We start from the raw sequence: 11350 nt of genomic DNA, 5'->3' as shown, positions 1-11350 counted from the left end.
GTTATTGAGCGCCCTGACCAGCCTCTCAAAATGTTGAAGTCTGGATGACTGCCATGTTGGAGAAAGGATCAGTGTGTGATGTGTCAGCCAAGGGACTTTGGCACAGACCACAAAGCTTAAAGTGAGGCAAAGGTACTTAAGAAGTGGTGTGGTATTTTTATTGTGTGGTTCATCTGTGTTATTGAATCCACCAGCATTGAATTAGAGTGAATAAAATGGTATCTATTTAGGAAGTATTCTCCAGTCTGAATTGAACAAGTCCCCCTTTCAATCAATAGGAATCGTGGTCTACAGACAACGTTTGACAATACTACAGTGAACGATTTTGATATCAGGTCTGGTGGGGATTTCTGTATTAAATGCAGAGCAGAAACTTTTGCAGTATCATGTCAGCAGACAAAGTCAAGCGAGGTCTCTCATTCAATTTGGTGGTATTTGTTCTAAATGGAAGAATAAGGTATAAGTTTGTCCAATTGTACATTACCAAGACCAAGAACCCCCAGGTGGACAATGATACTCCACTGGATTACAGAATAAGTGTGGATGGGATAAAGTGGCTGGACCACATTTGACAGGATTGACTCAAACTAGATACAGGTTCCACAGTGCTTGTAACAAATGTTGACTGTTCTTTCATTTCCTTAGACACTGCCTGATGTGCCGAGTTCCTCCAGCAATTTGTGAGTGTTGCACTGCAGGTGAGCATTTTCTCCTATGAGATACCTGCTCATTTTATCTGGGTGCTTGATTGAGACCTGTGCCCATTGTCAAGCAAAGTGAGTGAAATGTTTGGCTGGATCCACTACAAAAAGATTTCTGGAGTTCTGGAAGGGAAATTCTGCCCGACACAAGGAAGGAAGGACAGTGCATGGGGCACTGGATTGGCAAGCATGGAGAAAGCTGGAGGTAAATTTCTGGGATGAGTGAGTTGTCTTGTCCTGAGCAGAAAAAAACAAATATTAAAAAAGCAAGATGTTGGGGGAATACAGCAGGTAAGGCAGCATCTGTGGAGGGAAATGGACAATAGATGTATTGGGTATGGTCCTTTCATCTAGACTGAGTGACAAGAGGGCAGATATCCAGTATAAAATGGTGAAGGGAAAGGGTGGAACCAGAGGTAGCAAGTGAGAAATGGATCAATGTTAAGGGTGGGGGGTGACAGATAGATGGAGAAAGGGAAGGTGGAAATGATGACAAAGATAGGAGGTGATAGACAGAGGAAACAAGGGCTGAAGATGATGGAATCTGATAGGATGGGAAGTTGGGTAATGGAAACAAGTGAGGAAGATGGGGAGGGCAGATGGGAATGGTGAGGGAGGGGAGACGTAGTGGATCAAGTGTATGGGTCATGGGCAGATGTTGTAGGTAGAGTAAGGTACAGAAATTGAGTGTTAGAAGATAGGGAGAGCTTAGGAAAAATGGCTAGACCAGGAGAGGGAAAAAAAGGAAGAGAGGAGGAACAGTTGACTGGAAATTAGAGAATTCAGTTCTCATGCCATTAGGCTGTAGTCTATCCAGGTGGCATAGAAGGTGATGGTCCACTATTTTGTGTTTATCTTTGCCATGGAAGAGGACGAGGCTGAGCACAGACACGTCAGTGTCAGAACAGGTTTGAAAATTAAATGGATAACAACTGGGTGCCACAGATAGTCATGGCAGACAGAACACAGATGCTCAAGAAAGTGCCATGCTTCACCAATGCTGGGGAAGCTACATTGGGAGAACCAGATGCAATAATCTAGGCCGGAGGCTTTGCATCTAGTTTTGCATTTGCATGTTTCACCAGGAACCAGACGCCTGATCTTGAAAGCTACCCCCGTCAGCAAGTCTATCAATTCCCACTTAGCTCCCTCCATTCTCAATATTTATATTCCAAGAAAAAATCATCAAGTTTTCAGTATGAGAAGATCAAAGTTTTAGGACAGAAAATCTGTGAACAAATGAAAATATGATTCAGTAAGTTATCATCTTAGGTCTATGCAGATTTCTTGAATATTTAAAATACATTCCTGGGATTTGGGCATCACTGTCAAGGCCAATATCAATTACCCATCCCTCATGGAGTGGTGGTGAACCATGGACTGGACTCGCTGCCAACCTTCTGAGGAAGGTGCTCTCACAGTGACGTTGGGGAGGATGTTCCATCAGGTAAATTGAAAGACTGGCGATACATTCAGGCCAGGATGCCAGTTTGAGAGGGTGCCTGAGGAGCTGGTAATCTTCTACATCGCCTACACTTGCCCTTCCTGGAGACCTTGGCCACTGTTTGGGAGGTACAGTCAGAGGAATTGAGTATATAACTTCAGATTTCCCACCCTGCAGCCACTGTGACAGTAGTGGAATGAGTGAATGTTAAGAGGAGTTATTCTGGGAGGTGTGATCAATAGGGCTACTTTGTCCAAGATGACACTGAACTTCTTTTGAGTTATTCGGACTGTTGTCAACCCAGTCAGTGAAGAATACTCCATGATTAGATATAATAAGACCATAGATATAGGAACTGATTTAGGCCATTTGGCCCATTAAGTCTGCTCCGCCATTTCGTCATGGCTGATCCATTATCCCTCTCAGCCCCAATCTCCTGCCTTCTCTCATATCCCGTCATGCCCAGACTCTACAAGAATCTATCAATCTCTGCCTTAAAATATACCCAATGACTTGGCCTCTGCAGCCACCTGTGGCAACGAATTCCATAGATTCACCACTCTCTAGCTACAAGTTCCTCCTCATGTGCATTCTAACAGAATGCTCCTCTATTCTGAGGATGTGTCCTCTGGTCTTAGGCCCTCCATCATGCGAAACATCCTCTCCTCATCCACTCTATTAAACCCTTTCAACATCTGATAGGTTTCAATGAGGTCAACCCTCATTCTTTTGAATTCCTGCGAGTACAGGTCCAGAGCCATCAAACACTCTTCGTATGACACATTTTTCAATCCTAGAAACACTTTCATGAACGTACGTCGAACCTGCTCTAGTTTCAGCATATCCTTTCTTAGATAAGCGGCCCAAAACTGCTTGCAATACTCCAAATGAAGTCTTACCAGTGCTTTATAAAGCCTTAACATTATATCATTGCTTTTATATTCTCATCCTCTTGAAATGAATGCTAACATCTCATTAGCCTTCTTCTCCATTGACTCAACCTGCAAATTAACCTGCAGAGAATCCTGCACAAGGAGTCCCAAGCCCCTTTGCATCTCATATTTTTGCATCTTCTCTCCATTTATAAAAACTGTCTAAACTTTTACTTCCTCTAACAAAGTGTTTGACTATACACTTCCCAAAACTGTATTCCATCTGCCACTTCTTTACCCATCCTCCTAATCTGTCTAAGTCCTTCTCTAGCCCCTCTACTTCCTCAAACCTACCTGCCGCTCACCCGATCTTTGTATTGTCCATAAACCTTGCCACAAAGCCAACAATTCTGTCATCCAAGTTACTGTTATATAACAGAAAAGAAGCAGTGCCAACACACCCCCTGTAGAGCACACGTCGTCACTGGCAGCCAACCAGAAATGGCTCCCTTTATTCCCACTTTTTGCCTGCTGCCAATCAGTCACTGCTTTATCCATGCTAGTATCATTCCTGTAATACCATGGACTCTGAACTTGTTAAGCAGCCTCACGCGCGCACCTTGTTGAATGCCTTCTGAAAATCCAAATACACAATATCCACTGATTCTCCGTTGTCTATCCTGATTGTTATTTCTTCAAAGAGTTTCAGCAGAATTGTTAGACAAAATTTTCCTTTGAGGAAACCGTGCTCACTATGGCACATTTGAACATATTATGCCTGGATGTGTTGTATGGATAGTTGAAAGACCGAGAGTTATGAGAATGTGATCCACCCATCACCATATAACAGCCTCTGACCTAATCCTGGGTCTGAGCTATTTATCTGGCTGGAACATTTGAGCTTCTGGACAATTTTTACCCTCAGGTTATTGATAGTGGAGGATTCAGCAATGTCACTGTCATTGAATGTCAAGGCTCTGTGCTGAGATTCTGTGTTCCTGGGGATTGTCATTGCCTGACACAATAGGTTGTAAATATCTCTTGTCACTTATCAGCATATTACTGAATGTTGTCAAGGACTAGGTGGCCTACCGGCTGGGTCTTCAGCATTAGCTGAGGGGTTAAAAGTGAAATTGGCCATTCTGCTGCGAAGTTGGCAGAGTTCTGAAGCACCGAGCTTGCAGACTGAGCCTGTGTCAGGTAGAGAGTGAACAGTAGCAGGGAGAAACATTTTGAAATCAGTCTCACCAATCCACCCGTGACAGATGGTCTGTCTATGATTGCATGGGTAGAAGTAGCCTTTGGAGCATCCTTATGGGGACAAATCCCATTTCTACATCGAGGACTCCCTCTATTGTATGATGTTGTATGGCATAACAGACATGTTACAGAGAATAAATCCAGAACAGCTGACAGCTCAGTACTGGGCATCTCTGAGGCTCTCTGGACTATCAGCATCAGCAGAATTGTCCACCACTATAAGCTGTAACCTCACAGCCCAGCATATCCCTGAACCTCCTTCACTGTCAAGCCAGGGCATCTACTCCAGTTGAATGATGAGCACAGCAGGGGTTCTGGGAGCAGCACCAGCCAAACCCAACACTGATGAGGTCTCGGCATGGAGAAAACACAGCATTGCTTCATTTCTCTGTTCTTTTGATTGCAATAGAAAGGGAAACAGGCTCAGAAAATGTAATGGGAGTGAATTCACCACCACCCAATTAAACCCATCAGCTCTGATTAACATTTCCTTCCAAATTCAGTGAATAAACCTGAGAGGTAAAGTTACTCAGACAACCAACATGACAGAATTTCTGAAGCAATTCTTGTTCTGAATGTCACAATTCAAGGATAGCATCAAAGATTATGTCCCTTCAAACAACCAGTGCCTGATCGATTCTTAAAGTAAAAAAGGGTAGAACAGAAACTATGATATTTGGGTATTGTCATATAAAAGGCAGATAGTAACGTCTTGGCTAAGTTCTGGCCAGCCCCTCGCCTTAAAATAACAGCTCATTTCCTGCTGGGGCTGCAGATGATTTTGTTCACGGTTAATTCAGGTTGGGTTTAAATCAATAGTTGCTGGGTGGTGTGGAGTGAACGTCTGGGAGGGCCAATTCCATGTGGTATGTCTAAATAAACAAAAATAAATAGACTTTGTAGTCAGTTGTGTGTGTGAGATGAACCAGCAGAGATTGATTAACTTCGCATGTCACTGGCCTGCCAAGGATCAGCAGTTGGATGACATGAGCAGCTTCTTCGTGAAATACTTGCATCAACATTTTAAAAGACTCTGCTTTTGTTCATTCACTGTGTGCACTGCTATGCTTTTCCAGAACCTCCGTGGACAGTCAATTAACCTGCCGGCTCTGGAGCAATAAAATAGGGACCCTTATTCTTACAGTGGGTTCTTAAATCAATGCTCTCTTGTCTTTGAATTACAATGTGAAAGGTTCTCTCAGACAGGAGCAAGGTGGCCAAGATAATTTCCCTTCTCTCGGACCCTTTCATGCTCAATAACTTTATGGCAGAAAGATGCTCCTGTGTGATCTGATATAACTTTCTTTCTAAGAGTGCGGGGGCCTTTGTCAACCTGCCGGGGGCTCAGAGACACCCAGCAGACTCCTCCAGCTGCATCAGGGTGTGTGATCCATTGCCGACTATTCCATTGATATCCGTATCCTAGTGGCAGAGAGTGGTTGGGACAATGAGATTTTGATTGCTCTATTCAGACAGGGATTAAATGACCAGCATTAAGAAGTTCTTGCAACCAGGGACCAGGAAGAGTATTTGGAGGAATTGATGGACATGGCCATGAGAATTGACAACCATATTTCTGGAAGAAGAAAGGTGTGACGTGACAATCGGGGCGTGACTGCGCAAGCGTGTGGACATCAGCCAGTGAGAATAGTGAGAAGAGTATAAAAGGAGACAGCTTTTTCATGAGGGTGTCAGAGTAGAGAAATACAGAGTAGAAAAGGCTTTGGCTCAATGGGGCTTCGGCAATAACGGGTCAAGGCAAGGTAGATTTCTGTGCAGGTTACAGACAGGAAGTATGTGTGTGAGGCTGGTGTTCTGTGCTCGGTGTCAGATGTGGGGAGTCTGGGAGACACCAGTCTACAGGACGGCCACATCTATGCCGGGTGTGTCGAACTGCAGCTCCATAAGGACCAATATAGGGAACTGGAGATGCAGTTCGATGACCTTTGTCTGGTCAGGGAGAGTGAGGAGGTGATAGAGGCAGCTTGTCACACTGGGGCCTGGGGACACAGATAAGTGGGTAACAGTCAGGAGAGGGAAGTACAGGAGTCAGTGGCTAGAGAGCACCCCTGTGCCAGTAACCCTTAACAATAAGTACTCCTGTTTGAGTACAATTGGGGGGAACGGCCTACCTGGGGGAAACAACTGTGGCCGTGCCTCTGGCACAGAGTCTGGCCCTGTGGCTCAGAAGAGTAGGGAAAGGAAGAAGATGGCAGCTGTGATCGGGGACTCTATGGTTAGGGGTCAGACAGGTGATTCTGTGGATGCAGGAAAGAAGTACGAATGGTAGTTTGCCTCCCAGGTGCCACGGTCCGGAATATTTCTGATCGCATTCATGATATCCTGAAGTGGGAAGGTGAAGAGCCAGAGGTTGTGGGACATATTGGAACCAATGACATAGGCAGGAAAAGGGAGGAGGTCCTGAAAGCAGACTACAGGAGGTTAGGAAGGAAGTTGAGAAGCAGGACAACAAAGGTAGTCATCTCAGGGTTACTGCCTGTGCTCGTGACAGTGACTATAGGAATAAGGTGAGGTGGAGGGTAAATGCATGGCTGAGGGACTGGAGTAGGGAGCAGGGATTCAGATTTCTGTATCACTGGGACCTCTTTTGGGGCAGAAGTGACCTGTACAAAGAGGGTGGGTTGCACTTGAATCTGAGGGGGACCATTATCCTGGCAGGGAGGTTTGCAAAGTCCATAGGGGAGAATTTAAACTGGAATTGCTGGGGTGTGGGAACAAAACTGAATAGACAGAGGAAGAGGAAGTTGGCTCATAAATAGAGAAAGCTTGGAGACAGTGCAAGAGGGAGGACAGGCAGGTGATGGGGAAGGGATGTGCACAGGCAGGTGGTTTGAGATGTGTCTATTTTAAGGCAAGGAGTATTATGAACAAAGCGAATGAGCTTAGAGTGTGGATCAGTACTTGGAGATATGATGCTGTGGCCATTACAGAGGTTTAGATGGCACAGGGGCAGGAATGGTTACTTCGAGTGCCAGGCTTTAGATGTTTCAGAAAGGACAGGGAGGGAGGCAAAAGAGTTGGGGAAATGACACTGTTGATCAGAGATAGAGTCACAGCTGCAGAAAAGGGGGAAGACATGGAGAAGTTGTCTATGAAGTCTCTGTAGGTGGAAGTCAGGAAGGGGTCAATAACTCTATAGTAACAGGGACATCGAGGAGCAGATAGGGGACAGATTATGGAAAGGCTTAATAACGATAGGGTTGTCGTAGTGGAAGATTTTAATTTCCCTAATATCGATTGGCATATCCCTGGAGCGTGGTGTTGAAATGAGGTGGGGTGTTTAGGTGTGTTCAGAAAGGTTTCTTGACACAATATGTAAGTATGCCTACAAGAGGAGAGGCTGTACTTGATCTGGTATTGGGAATTGAACCTGGTCATGTGTCAGATCTCTCAGTGGGAGTGCATTTTGGAGATAGTGATCACAATTCTATCTCATTTACCATAGCATTGGAGAGGGATAGGAACAGACAAGTTAGGAAAGCCTTTAATTGCAGTAAGTGGAAATATGAGGCTATCAGGCAGGAACTTGGAAGCATAAGTTGGGAACAGATGTTCTCAGGGAAATGTATGGAAGAAATGTGGCAAATGTTCAGGGGATCTTTGTGTGGAGTTCTGTGTAGGTACAGTGGCATGCAAATCTTTGGGCACCCCGGTCAAAATTTCTGTTACTGTGAATAGTTAAGTGAGTAGAAGATGAACTAATCTCCAAAAGTTATAAAGTTAAAGATGAAACATTCCTTTCAACATTTTAAGCAAGATCAATGTCTTATTTTTGTTTTGTACAATTTTGGGGTGTAAAAAAGGAAAGGAGCACCACGCAAAAGTTTGTCCACCCCAAGAGATTTAAACTCTCAGATAACTTTTACCAGGGTCTCAGACCTTAATTCGCTTGTTATGGCTATGGCTTGTTCACAATCATCATTAGGAAAGGCCAGGTGATGCAAATTTCAACGCTTTATAAATACCCTGATTCCTCAAACTTTGTCCCAACAATCAGTAGCCATGGGCTCCTCTAAGCAGCTGCCAAGCACTCTGAAAGTTAAAATAAGTGATGCCCACAAAGCAGGAGAAGGCTATAGGAAGACAGCAACGCATTTTCAGGTACAGTAGCCATTTCCTCAGTTCATAATATAGTTAAGAAATGGCAGTTAACAGGAACGGTGGAGGTCAAGTTGATGTCTGGAAGACCAAGAAAGCTTTCTGAGGGAACTGCTCATAGGGTTGCTGGAAAGGCAATACAAACCCCCATTTGACCGCAAAAAACCTTCAGGAAGATTTTGCAGGTTCTGGAATGCTGGTGCACTGTTCTACTGTGCAGCGACAGCTGCACAAATATGACCTTCATGAAAGAGTCATCAGAAGAAAACCTTTCCTGCGTCCTCACCACAAAATATGGCCTCAGAAGTTTGCAAAGGAACATCTAAAAAAGCCTGATACATTTTGGAAACAAGTCCCAGGGACTGATGAAGTTAAAATAGAACTTTTTGGCTGCAATGAGCAAGGTATGTTTGGAGGAAAAAGGGTGTAGAATTTCATGAAAAGAACAGCTCTCCAACTGTTAAGCACGGGGGTGGATCGATCATGCTTTGGGGTTGTGTTGCAGCCAGTGGCACGGGGAACATTGCACTGGTAGAGGGAAGAATGAATTCAATTAAATACCAGCAAATTGTGGAAGCAAACATCACACCGTCTATAAAAAAGCTGGAGATGAAAAGAAGATGGCTTCTACAACAGGATAATGATCCTAAACACACCTCCAAATCCACGATGGACTACCTCAAGAGGTGCAAGCTGAAGGTTATGCCATGGCCCTCACAGTCCCCCGACCTAAACATCATTGAAAATCTGTGGATAGTCCTCAAACGAGCAGTGCATGCAAGACGGCCCAAGAATCTCACAGAAGTAGAAGCCTTTTGCAAGGAAGAATGGGTGAAAATCCCCCAAACAAGAATTGAATGACTCTTAGCTGGCTGCAGAAAATGATTACAAACTGTGATACTTGCCAAAGGGGATGTTACGATGTACTGACCATGCAAGGTGCCCAAACTTTTGCTTTTTTGTTATTTTGAAACTGTAAAAGATGGAAATAAAAAAGTAATCTTGCTTAAAGTATTAAAGAAATGGGTCATCTTTAACTTTATGCCTTTTGGAAATCAGGTCATCTTTTACTCGCTTAGCTATTCGCAGTAACAGAAATTTTGACCGAGGTGCTCAAACTTTTGCATGTCACTGTATGTTCCAATGAGACAGGGAAGGGATGGTAGGGTACAGGAACCATGGTGTACAAAGGCTGTTGTAAATCTAGTCAAAAAGAAAAGAAGAGCTTATGAAAGGTTCAAGAAACTAGGTAATGATAGAGATCTAGAAGATTATAAGGTGAGCAGGAAGGAGCTTAAGAAAGAAATTAGGAGAGTCAGAAGGGGCCATGAGAAGGCCTTGGCAGACAGGATTAAGGAAAACCCCAAGGCATTCTACAAGTATGTGAAGAGCATTCCACATTCGCAAATTAGTGAGAACACCTTCCAAAGAAGAGTCCAACTCTGCTATATGCTGTTGAGAATAAACATCTGAACTTGTGCACTGCATGATCTTCTACTTTTCAGCCTTCCCTGACCTATATGAATCTGTCATACAAGCATTAAAGGATTTTTCAATTCCAAATGAGGTAAAACAAATCAGCTACTCTGTCAGAATGTGTGAATATCACATAATACTACATTGGAAGCTTTGTACTCTGGACTTCCTAAAAGATCAATGCAAGAAACATAGGACTTCCTGATGTTGGCAATACCTACTATATGAAGAGTTTCATTCAGGTCCTTTTCATGTTTTCTGACTTCAGGCAGGCTGTTATGCTACTTATGGAGAGTGATTCACAGTCACTAATGATGAAACTTCAATGGTTCTTTCTTTTCCTGGAACATAGCCAGAGACCTGCCATTCTCCCAGCAGCTTCTTGAAAGCTTCATCTCCTCCATAGTTTAATCAAAGTGTGCAATGGGACCTTCAGAGTATTTCAGATATGTATTGGAAAGTTACATGAAGAAGAGAAGACTAGGAAAGGAATTCTCATGGACAAAGACATTCAGGCAGTGAACCTTGTGGAGAATTTTGAGATGCAATGGAAACAAAAATAGAAAGAATGTTTGGTGGGAAATGGTGACTGGGATCCTTTGTCATTGTTGTAATGTTTCCTTCTGACAGGTTGCTTTTACAGATCTATCCCTAACATTTCTGTCACCAAACAAGGTCCTATAAATGTGTGTCATTCAAGAGACTCTAATATTTCAATGAAGTTTACTAGTGCAGATAATTTTGTATCACAAGCTGAGCAACAACACATGACTGTTAAGTTTCCAAATAAACAGACACAAAAAACATACAAGGAGTTTTCAGTGCAAGTGTTAATCAGTTCCCATGGAAAAACAAAAGAGGGGACTGCAGCATTTAGAATTAGTTCCTTGTTACAGAATGATTTTACAGAGGCCTCCAGGGGAAATAAATCTGTGACTCAGCAAATTGTAGATCAGTGTCTGACCTTAGTTATTACTTTCTTACACCAGAAATGCTGCCAGATGATAACAGATCATTAGATGTAGGAAAAATGGTGAAATTGACAAGTTCTATTGAAAATCAGCATATGGTATTGATGCATTTGTCAATGTAATGGTAAAAGTTGGGGAAGTATGGATGAGAAGTTTTGGACTGAGGACCGATCCACACAACCAACAATAAGACAGGCATAGCTGGGCACATATGAATACATATCGTTTTGAGCTTCTGGAGTGTTGTTGAAGCTGTCCTTATACAGACAACCGGAGAGCATTCCATTACCCTACTAACTTGAGCCCTGTCAGTGCTGGACAGGATTTGATGAGTTAGGAGGTGAGTTACTCACCACAGGAACATCTGATCTGCTTTTGTTGCCCTGTTGCGTACTGTATATGGTTACTTCAGTATCGTGTGAATGGTAAGGCCATGAATTCAAAACTGCTAGATGGGACCCGGCAGTTGGAAGACATCAAAATGTTGAAGATGAGGTATCCTGGATA

General features: G+C 43.4%; 1 pseudogene; it reads left to right on the top strand.

The window, feature by feature from the left end:
• The first annotated feature begins 8349 nt into the window (after positions 1–8349).
• Positions 8350–10965, top strand: LOC134337167 (ubiquitin carboxyl-terminal hydrolase 35-like; annotated as a pseudogene).
• Positions 10966–11350: the final 385 nt, after the last annotated feature.

This window comes from Mobula hypostoma, chromosome 24 (genome assembly GCF_963921235.1).
Source record: "Mobula hypostoma chromosome 24, sMobHyp1.1, whole genome shotgun sequence".
NCBI classification, from domain to species: domain Eukaryota; kingdom Metazoa; phylum Chordata; class Chondrichthyes; order Myliobatiformes; family Myliobatidae; genus Mobula; species Mobula hypostoma.
This window is presented reverse-complemented; position numbering and strand designations above follow the sequence as displayed.